Source organism: Castanea sativa, chromosome 5, assembly GCF_040712315.1.
Source record: "Castanea sativa cultivar Marrone di Chiusa Pesio chromosome 5, ASM4071231v1".
Lineage (NCBI taxonomy): Eukaryota > Viridiplantae > Streptophyta > Magnoliopsida > Fagales > Fagaceae > Castanea > Castanea sativa.
This window is the reverse complement of record NC_134017.1, coordinates 51,281,503-51,293,929: the sequence shown is the minus strand read 5'-3', so window position 1 is coordinate 51,293,929 and position 12,427 is coordinate 51,281,503.

Here is a 12,427-nt window from a genome sequence, read left to right as displayed (position 1 = left end):
TTGTCATTTTTAGATGCCACGTCAGCATTTTAATATTTTTGAACAGAGCCACGTCAGAAAATTTATATAAAAAATAAATTAAATTTAAAAAAAACCTTAAATCTAATTTTATTAAAAAAAATTACTTATCATTATTAATTTTCACAAGAATTCTTCTTGTTCTTCCCAAACCCAGCAACGAAGAACACAAACCCAGATTACAAGAACACAAACCCACAACCAATAACTCAAACCCAGATCACAACAACACAAACAAAAAAAGAAAAGAAAAACAGAGATCAAACACAAACACACACCCTGATCACAAATAGAGATCAAACACAGACCTAGATTACAACAACACAAATGAAAAAAGAAAAAGAAAAAAGAAACAGAGATCAAAAAATTTCTTCATGTTCTTCAACTTGATCTTCATTTTACAGCTTGTTCTTCCCGTTCTTCCCAAATCAAACCCAGCATCCAAGAACTCAAACCCATCACAAGAACACCAAAGAGAGAGAGAGAGAGTGAGAGATGAGAGCAAGTCACAGAGACCCACAACCCACGTTGACTTGAAAGAGCCAAAACCCACGCCAATCTGAAGCTGATCTCCACGCCTCCATTGGTGTTGTCTCCACAACTCACCGCCTCCATGCCTCCACACATACCCAGATCAACCCACAACCCAAATCACAACCCACAACCTAGACCAGGCAAACCCACACAAACCTCGACCAACCCACACCATAAACTCAGATTAACCCGCCATCGAGACCTCCCCACGTCGCCGCCATCAATCATCAACTCAGACCCACACTGCTACCATTGAGACCACACCAGATCTGACCCACCATGCAAAGCCAAAAGACCCGAGACAGAGAGATTAGAGAGAAATCCGACAGCCCAGATCCACCGAGGCTCGTCACCTCCACCGTCTAGATCTTCCTTCGGCTCGTTCCCTCCACCACCTAGTCCTTCGTCTTGTTTGGCCCAGATCGATATCTTCCTCTCTTTTTTTTCTTTTTTTTTGGTTTTTGGCTTTAGGTGTTCTTGATGAGAGGAGGAAAGTTTGAGTTGTTTTTTGGCCTTTGTTCTTGTTGATTAGAGAGAGGGAGGAGGAAGACGTTTTTGGTATTGTTTAGATTTGTAATAAAAAGACAATTGAAGCTTGTTGTTCTCTGAAATGAGAAACATAAAGCTTTTCTCTAATTAATTTAATTAGATTAATAAAAAAATCATTTAAAGCTAAAAAAGTAAAATTTTTGTTTGTTTTTTATTTTTTAAAATTAAAATTAAAATTGAGGAATTAAAAAAAATTTTGTTTTAATTTTTTATTAATTAAAATGCTGACGTGGCATCTAAAAATGCCAAATAATTATTTTTAATAATATTTTAATGGCCACGTCAGCGCCACGTCAGCAAGCATGGCACTCCGTCTGCCACGTAGGAGGTTTCCGTCAATGGGTTGACGGCAGGGACGATTTTAAAAACCACTTTCAAAATTTAGGGATGAAATTTGCAAAGAAATCAATTTTGGGACCAAAATGGGAATTGGCCCAAAATGTAAGGACGAAAAGTGTATTTTCACCTTTAATATATCTCCATCTCCCAATTTCTTTAAGGAAAAAAGAAAATTTTACTGTAGCTAAAAAACAAGTTATGTATATTTCTATGTTGTAAAGCAATTCATGCATCACATATTTATTCTCAACAAAATAAATATTGTCTAAAAATGCAAACAAATATCTATAAAAAAATAAAAAAAAATAAAATAAAACTCTGGTAATGAATCTTGCCAAAACAAAACAAAATAACATAATCCATTCCAAAACTAAGGTTGGCCAAAAAATCCCACACTTTTTTAATTTTTAGGCCTAGACATCAGTGTCAATAAGACACATTTGCGCTCATGATCTAGGCAACCAAAGAACATCTCCTTATATGTTAGATTCTCTATAAAAAAATATGTAGGCCTCAGTATTTGATATCGGATCTAAGTCCAATACATCCAAAGTTGCATGAACTTCTGCTCTATATGACTTTGAAAAGCACTTTGCCATAACCTCAGTCGCCCTATCAATTGCCTTTGATACACTATCAAATGACTGGAAAATTATATTCCCGAGTTCATCATCTTCTGTCAGTCATCTTTTCTTGCTTTTAGAAGTCATTGCATCTTGTGATGACACTCGAGAATATGCAACATTAATTTCTGGTGACCTCTAATCATCTTCCACTTTAAAGTTCTCCAAAGAAACCTCATTTTGAGATATCAAATTATCAATCTCATCAATAGTGGTCGATGCAGCATACCTAGCATGTTTCTCCTTTGCAGTTTCAGCATGATCACCTTTTGCTCTATCTTTAGCCCAAAGTTGTGCCATCTTAGAGTAGTTGGGTATAGGTGTTGTCATCCATTTCTTGGCTGCAGGTTTAGATTGTTACAAACCAAGACAAATGGTTAAACAACATATATAATTATGTAATACAAAATTAAACTCACAAAAAATTGTAATTTACCGCTAGTGGCTCCCAAACTTCTGGTTTCCAAAAACATTTAATCCATCTTTAAATATGTCATAGCATTCATGAAAATTCTTCTTCAATGTCTTCTGTCGATTTTTCACCTTATCCTTGTTAATCTTCATGTGAAATTTTTCAACCAACTCTTTCACTATGTCATCATATGCCTTAGAGGTAAAAGTTCCATTAACTCTACTACCTATGATCACCTGATGTAAAAAAGCATCTACTAAAGCATCATCCATAACACTACTCCATTATACTTCTTTGCTTGGATCTCCACCATTCTTCTTTGATATCTTACCCATGCTACAATTAATAGGAAAAAAAAACACATATAAAATATTGTGTAAATATTAATATTAATTATCAAAAGATAGAGAGCAATATCAAAATGAAAAGAGGAATTTGCATAACATTTAAGTCTAAGTAATTGAAACATAGCATAGTCTTAAAAGACATGACAACAATAAACCCAAAAGTTATCACATTTGGACATAGTTTTGCCACATGGCTAATGCTATAGAATCTCTTATAATGTCTCATTGCTTAGCATTCTCATCATCTTCTCTTGGAGTAGGGGCCACACATTCATGATGAGAATGCAAAACCTCTTTATCAACTTCAGCAATAAGACTTTCATCAGGATCGACACCCATTAAATAATTATGAAGTATGCAACATGCTAAAATGATTTCATTTTATGTGTCAACACAATAATTAGGCTCTGTAGTACTTGCTATGATAGGAAATCTCTTTTTAAGTATACCAAATGCTCTTTCAATAGCAGTGTGCAATGACGCATGTCGTAAATTAGACAATTCTTTAGCATTTTCAGGAGACGAACAAAGTACTCTTTTAAATGATAACGCACTCCCCTTTAAGGTGCAATTAGACAACTTCTATTCATGTATCCCGCATCAACAAGATAATATTTACCTAATAAACAATAACAACCATTAATTATATACTACAAAATTTTTAATTATAAAGAATACACCCTAATACGTATTTGAATTAAATTTACCTTGTGGAATTTTCAAGTTATCATTTCTAGTTAAAGCATTCTTTATTATTCTTGAATCTGAAGCAGTTCCTTCTCAACCTGGTAATACGTATGTGAATTTTAAATCAAATGAGCATGCCGCCAACACATTTTGTGATGTGTAACCCTTCCTACCCCGATATCTTGGTGCATTCTCATAAGACACTTTGACACGAATATGTGTTCCATCAAGTGCCCCAATACAATCCTGAGATTAACCTTATCTCTCAAAAACATTATTAAAAAAATATATTTGTACTAAATTACTATCAAATATAAATTATATGTATGATATATTTACCTTAAAATATGGGTTGAACCTACCACTTTGTAGTATTTAAAGTGGCACTTGGGTTCCATCAAGTTGTCGAAGGAATTGATCCTCTAACATAATTATTGATCTTAACATGTTATGAAAATGGCGACTAATGGTCTCACTGGAACGACAAAAAAAGGACATTGTACGAGCCATCTGATTATGTGCTAGCATGTGAAGAAACTTGCCAACTTGCTCTTCAACCGTGGCACGCTGTGTGTCTTGAAGATCACCATCTCTCCGCAAAATGTCACACAAACCTTGAAAAGCTTGTGGACCCATGCATATTACATCGCAGCATTTTTTACTATTCCTAAGTCGAGACATTATTTCATCATGAACTTTTTGTCTTTCTATGGTTGATTGTGTAGGAATGTGGGGAACATGTCTTCTTTTTAGTTGTTGCCTTTGATGGATAATGTAACACAAATAACGGCATGCAGCATGAACCAAGGCTAGTTTCCGCATAAAGTCCGAAAAAATTATGGTCTTAAGTACCTCATCATTCAAATCCATCTAAGTAAAAAAATAGTTATGTTATTAGTCCAACTTAGAAAATTATGGGCACATGTTCTAAAAAAATAGTTACGTTATTAGTCTAACTAATTATGAATGTGTTACAACTAATCTAAAACTAAAACTATTAAACTATAAAAATTAATTTTGTTTGGGATTCAAAGTGTTTAATTATAACATTATCTCTCAAAGTACACATACATTAATGTCTTTGAGAGATAAACTATAACACTATCCCACAATAATTTCATGTTATGCATTACTATGATAAAAATAAACACAGTACTAGTCCCAAGCACTGTAGCCCTGCTGTAGAAAGACGTAAATATTATCGAAAAAATTGGCCCAACAATTCATCCATACTCCAGTACCGTTTAATGTTTATAACCTTTTACCTTCATGCGTCTCATTCATTATTAGTAGCATTGGGTACTTTATGCTCATGCCATCAAAGTACCCAATGCAACTAATAATGATTCTTTCACCACTGTTGTCTTGCAGACATCCCACAATAACACTAGATGCACAGCCATGGCAGCAAAGAGAAAGAGGAGTTTTGTACTTTTTCTGAGGACTAAGGTACTCCATGGCATGAGCATAGAGGTGTTAACTAGCTGCAGAAGTGAACAACATATACAGGCAATAAAACAGTCAAGCCACCATTTGCTTTTCATTACATACTACTAAAACTTACTAGCCTAACTATATATAAGGTGATGCTGGATTTACCAAAGGCTGTGACTTAATTACAAGACTAGTCATTACCATGTTACTCTTTTTAAGTGATGTATCAATATCACCCTACACAACGAAGAGTACTTTTATAACAAAATGTTTCAAACTTCTGGGAGAGCAAGATCAAGTTGAGGAGAAAGAGGGTTCTCTTCAAAATCAAGCAGTTTGTGATCAAATCCAGAAAACATGTCAACTGATCAAGTAATATTGATAAGAAAATGTATTACACAAAAGTATGAACCCTGTTCCAGCATACCGAATACAGGTGAATGAAAGGAAGAAAAAAATTGAAACAATGAAAGCAAAACAATTGAAACAATTGAAAAACTTTTTAATAGTAAATAAATCAATGAAATCAAAAAAATTGAAAAACTCACAGTTGGGATTAGTTGCAGCGTGAGAAAGGAGCAGCAAAGAGAGAGTAAAAATATTGGTACGGCTGGTTGAGCAAAAATATTGGTACGACAAAGAGGGCTAAGATTCAAGGGTAATTTAGGAATTTCAATAAAATTTTCATTAAACCTAAATCCATTCCCTCCTATTCCTCCCAATTTGGGGGGAACAAAAATTTGAGATTTTGAGGGCTTAGGAGGGAATGAGTATTCCCTCTTAATCATTGCATTCCCTCCCACCTAAACTCACAAACAAGTGAATGGATTTTCCATTCCCTCCGTTAAAACTCCCAAACAAGAGGGAGGGAAGAATATTCAATATTCTTTTCATTCCATTCTATTCCCTCCTCCCAAACGGAGCCTAAGCTCACAAGTTCAGCCTTCTTCTCCACCAGGCGTTGGAGCTCACAAACTCACAAGTAAACCAACGACGAGAAGATCAAGGCGAGCAGATCAAGGCAGCAGATCAAGCTTCTCTCTTGATGTGGAGAAAACGATGGGAATAATGGATTTCACTGGAAAAATGAACTCGACCTGGGTGAGAGAGAACGATGGCGTTGGAGCCCCGGATCGGAATGGTCGAGGTCACTTTGCATGAGGAGTTTTCCGCCGGAGAAGGAAGGTAGAGAACATTGGTGCTTTTGTGTTGTTGATAGTGGATTTGGGTTTGTTAATGGTGGATTTGGTGCTGTTAATGGCAAGTTGATGGTGGATTTGGGTTTGTTGACAGCGGATTTGGTGTTGTTGATGGCAGATTTGGAGATCGGAGGGGTGTTGTTATTGATGGCGAATTCTGGGTTTGTTTGTGTTTTTTTTTTTTTGGGCCCTTGATGTTCTGGGTTTGTATGTGTTCTGAATTTGTTTGTGTTTAGAGATTTTGCCCAAACTGTTCTGGGTTTGTTTGTTTGTTTTTGTTTTTGTTTTTTTATGCGGATTTGTATATTTTTCTGGATTTATGGGTTTGATTTCCTACAGGTTTCAATGTTGGTTGTGTTGGAATTTTTTGTGCTGAAATTGATTTTGAGTGGGTTAGTCAATTGGGTTTGTCTTGATTTAGAGAAGAACATGAAGAATGAACTGAGATGAGAAAGGCGAAAAGGAAGAAAAAAAAAAAGAATGAACTGAAGAACAGAGAAAGAAGAGAGACAAAAAGAAAGAAAAGTGGAGAAGAGAGAAAAAAAGAAAAAAAAAAAGAAAAAAAAAAAGAAAAGAAAAGAGGAGAGTGAAGTCAAAAGTTGCGGCTAGTGGGTCTCTCATTGTGTGTGTATTTACAAGATTGCCATCATAACTTAGTTTCCATAACTTGAAAACACCTAAAACTTGTTTCCAGTTTCTAGTTTCCATAACTCATCACTCAAAAATCAGATAATTGAGTGATGGAAACAAAACTTGAAAACACATCCAAACAAGCTTTTTCTCCGTGGGTCTCACCATTTTTGAGTTATGGATGATGGAAACACAAAAACCTAACAGCCCCTAAGCTTCTTATATGAACTACATTTTTTTTTATAATAAAAAATGGGTAGGGGCGACCAACATAGCAATCCTACTTGAGAGTGACCATAGTAGCACCCTACTCGCTAGGTCCGAGACCTTGTTGAGGTGCAGGGAAACCGCGATGAGCCATAACTTCCCAGCCCCACGAAGGACACTAGTGATCTCAACTGCTAAGGGAGGAATTTCCAAGCGCGTCCATATTTGGACTCGGACTTGGGACCTCACACTTAGTACATCTTTGTGCTTCACCCAACACCACTAGGGAAAATTATTAGGTACTCTCGAAGTACTATAAATGCGTAGTCCTCCCCTTTCACATGAATAGTGGGTCTCACCATGAATTTAATTAGTGAGATCCATCATTCATGTGAGAGAAGAGAGTACGCATTTATGGTATTCCGAGAATACACAATAATTTCCCCACCACTAGACCACACCCCTCGGTGGTTATATGAACTACATTGAGAGTTTAACCCAGCGTAGGAATAGGTAATTAAATCAAGAGTTTAGTCACAATTAAAGGACCAAAAGTACATATAAATAGAAATGTTTAAAATTCTTTATTTTTTTCTTATTTATGTTGAAAAAGATTTTTTTATCTGTTCTGGACCTCTTTCGGCGTCAGAAGCCCAAAATTATCAAGCGGACTAAATACCCATAAGAGATAATAAAAAATTAAAATATATACAAGGCTAATTAAATGCCTTAATATTTAATCCAAGATGGTTGAACCGGTGCAGCGTGATTTTAAGCCTGTTTGGCCCGCAGTGTTATGGAGGTTCTTAAAGCTCCTCAAAAAAAAAAAGAAAAAAAAAGTGAGAATTTGACAAATTTTGTAATAGAAGTTTTATCTTCTTAAGTAATACATTGATCTAATATATCTTCTCACGTAAACATAATAGTGAATTCAACTAATTAAATTCATATTAAAAAACATAATAGTGAATTCAACTAATTAAATTCATATTAAAAGCAATTACTTTGCTATACTTCAGTACCACCTTGTTTAAACAAAAATAAAAAGTACCTCCTTGAGAGGGCTTATATTCATTAAGAAATCATGAAATCCAATGAATGGAATTGGTGAAATTCCTCAGAGTTGAATAACAACTTAATAAACCCCAAGGATGAGAACATAGGATTGTTGAGAACTAATTGGAAGTGACAGTAGACCCATGAGCTTCCTGGCATGTGAGACATGTTGGGGTTGGAGGGATTGTAATGGGAATGGTCTTCAAGGGGTACAACAAAAAAGAGAAGTAATAAAAAATAGTCAATAGTAATTAGCAAGCAACAAAATCGGCGGGCATGATTGGGCAGTTTGAGTTACACTGAAACCTTTATGTAATTATTAGATTTTAATTGATAAAAAAAATTAAAAATTCATGGTTCAGTTTGAAATTAAGGTCAAATTATCAAGTTTTTATATACTTTCTCAACAAAATACTAACGAGACTAAAAGACAAATTGCACTCTCTAAGTTTGATTAAATTCATTTCAATCTTCCAAATTTACTAAGTATATTTAATTGAGTCTTTAAATTTCAAATCTATTCAATTCATGTCTCTTTGTCCAATTTTAATGAAAAATTGCTATAAAAAAAATATGTAGAGTATTTTTTTAGAAACAAACACACACACATAAGAGAAAGGAAAAGAAGTTCTAACACAAAAATATATGGAGTTAATATAGATTTTTTATATGAGATTTTTTTTTTCAAAATTGTTTTTTTTTTTTTTACTAGTTAATGACAATGAAAATAAAGTAATGAATTTCACTCAAACTTATAGGTGCAATTTTCATTTTAACTTTTAAATAACAATAATAAATATGTGAGTGACAAAAGCACTTACTTTGAGCGTATTGTGATATTTTTAAGCCGATTAGCAAGGAGTTTGGAGTATATACGAATAGTTTATGCATCTTGTCAAATGCAATATTATTATTTTTTCTTTAATGAAAGTCCAGATTATTAAAAAAAAAATGGTATAGTTTAGGTAATTTTATTTTTGGAATGAAGACAATTTGAGAGTATAATACGAAGATTCTAGGCTTTTGTCATTATTTTTTTTTAAATTTAACAATATGTCCCTATTTTGAAACTATCTAAGTTCATGTCCTTGTTTTGAAATTGGATTAGTTCAAAATCAAGAATAGGCGATCAAACTTAAAAAAATAAATAAATAAATAAAATATGGAACTTGAGTTCTTTGAATGGAACACGAGCTCCACAATTTTTTTTTTTTTTTAATTTCATTTGACATAACTCAATTTTAAACCAATCAATCTTTACATTGAAACTCAATTTTCAAAATAAGGACACAAATTTAAATAGTTTCAAAATAGAGACATATTACTAAATTAAAAAAAATAATAAATAAAGGCAGAACCTAGAAACCTAGAATTCCCAGTATAATACATCCATTACGTGAATAAAAAAAATATATATATATACATACATTGTGTGCAATTATTGGTCCTTCGGTTCACTTTTTCTTTCACACGTGACTTCAGAAAATTGTATATTAATCAAAATAATAATAATAATAAGTCCCACTCCCACTCACACGGTTTACGTTTTTATGTTTTATTTTTGATCAGTAACAACCTGCCACTTAAGATTTGTTGTAAAAATATTGTAAAAATATTGTGGACATATCATTTCTCTTTATTTTTTGGATAGGGAAGTGAAAACAGGGTTTACGTTTTGCATCGTAACTTTGCTTTCTATGTTTAGACGTGTTTCCTTTACGGATGGGGTCTACTAGTACCGAAGTATTCGGAGAAGATATGGCCGCCAAATCAGATCAGTGTGATTCGTGAATCGTGATTTCTGTATCAACATGAATGAATTTACATGTTTTCCTTATATAAAAATCCCAAAGGCTTCTTCGGTTCGGGTATTCCAATCCATATACAGAGGCAGAGGCAGAGCAGAGGGCTTCCTTCCTTCCTTCCTGCTTTTCTTTCTTTCTTTCTTTTATGGCCCCACGACAAGCACAAGCCACTCATATTATTCTATTTGAAACCACCAAAACCAAAACCTTATCCCCCTCTACGTTTTGTCCAACGTATAAACTTCAACTACACGTCCCAAACCTCAAGTCCAGGAACACATGAAATTTGCTGGCCGAAAGTTAAGATTTTTGATGATCTACTTTTTCTTTTTCTTTTTTGAACCACCACCATATTGATAGGTCTTGATTTTTAGAACTTAGTATCATAGTTTTGTTAAAAGATGGTCAAACAATGCATATGTGTGTGTGTATATATATTAAAATTTTAGGCATTGGATAGAATTTTTATTTTATTTTATCATGAGATAGCTGTTGATATTTTTTTAGATCTCCTCTTTGGCTAATTCTTTCTGTGTCTCTTCTTATATTTAGATCAACCGAGTCCAATTCTGAATTCATTGTCTTCTTCAATAGGGTTTAGTATCAAAATGTTTCTGTTTGATTATATATACGAGCCAAGCCAATGTCTTCATTCTGGATTTCTTAGTCTTGTTTAATAGTTTGTTTTGCTCTAAATTTCCTTTTGTTATTGCTCCTGTCAACCTAATAAGGCCCTAAAATTATTTACTTTATGTTTGGCTACATAAATTTTATTTTTCCAAGAGGATTGATTTCAAACACAGTCCAGCTTTATAAGAAACTTGCTCAGTTGCTTCTATTTGTGTAGCAAAAGAAAAGATCTTTGTTACATGTATACAAATATATCTTGATTTAAGAATCTACCACACTTTTTACATGTTTTTTCCCCCAATCCCCCTCCCTCCTTGTTCACAACTTATATGCTTTTGAATTGGTCAATTAAGATTCAATGTTGCCAATTATGACTGTGTTTTGTTTGATTCTAAGGGTTTTAATTTAGAGTAAGACTTAGGTACGGTGCTTAGGTGCTGTTTTTTAGATTCTTCTTTTAAGAGTCTGTCATGTGGCTTTTTTCTCATTAATAGAAATGTATTTTTTAAATTAAGTAGCTATATGACAGAATCTTAAGAGGGGAACTTAACAAACAGCACTTAAGGTACTTGGCCTGGATATAAAATTCAAAATTTCCAAAATCTTATTTTAATCTTAGGAAAACCACTATCAATAATAACAATAATAATAATAATTAAGAAAGGCCTTTTATGAGATGGAAATTTACTAGTTTAGGACATTTGCACGCTACTTTGTTTTAGAAAGAAAGTTATATATAAATTTCATCTTTTATGACTCCACCTTTGATTCTTACCAAAACAAAAATGGATCACTTTTGAGAATTGTAGCTATTAATTTATACTTATTTGTGGGAAGTTAGCACGTATAGATGATGCAGAAGCTGAAAATTAGGCAATATCATTATCATTACATTAATGGTCCTTCTTGCTTCAATTTGTTTTCTTACTATACCTCAATAAGCTACATTTTTACTAAACATTTTCTCTTGCGACTATTCTTGTTGACTGATAATGTGAAGATATCTAGAGCATTCTCTTCTTTATTTACAGGATCAATCTCTTGACTTTCGTGCGTTTTGTTCACCATATGCTGTTATGGGTACTCGCCGAAACAAACAGTCATAATTATTATTGTCTTCATTGCTTAATCATTTGCCTTAAATTTGGTGACAATTAGTTGAACTCTTGTATCCCCCATTTAACATGGCTGAGGTATTGAAATGCTACAATCTTCTGGCAAGCCTGTGTTCTTTATTACAATTTTTGTTCTTGTTGCTTAAATTCCTTTTAGTCTATTCAGCTCTCTGTATTTTGAGAAGGATGTTCTTTTGCTTGTCCTTAATTAATTAGACAATTTTCTGGAAATTGGTATCATAGATTTTTTTTTTCTCTGGCATACCAGTGGAGTAATTTGAGCACATTAACCAAAAGTTAATTGTAAGAGACATGTTACATGTCACTTTGAACGATGTTTTGAATTTGTTTTCAAAAAACTGAATAAAGTATTAGTATCAGCTTTCTACAATGGTAAATGCACAACATGCTTGTTACCCTCCCAAAACTTTAGCAACATTTTTTAAATGTTGGGATGTATTCAATCATTAATCATAATGGAAATCTCACATTAGTAATACAAAACTTAATCCACTTCCTCCACCTATCTGAGAAACCACATCTCTGAAGCATATATATAAGGAAGTTCAAAGTCCCAACTAACATGGTTGTAAGCCTTCTCCACATCTAGTTTACATAAAACCCCTGGAATCCTAGACCTCCACCTGCTGTCTAGAAATTCATTGGCAATTAACACGGAATCCAAAATCTGCCTGCCATTAACAAACACATCTAGTGACTCAGAAATGATAATATACATCACCTTTCTCAACCTATTTGCTAAAGCCTTAGAAATAATTTTGTACATTCCACCCACTAGGCTAATAGGTCGAAAGTCTTTCACCACCACAGCATCACTATTT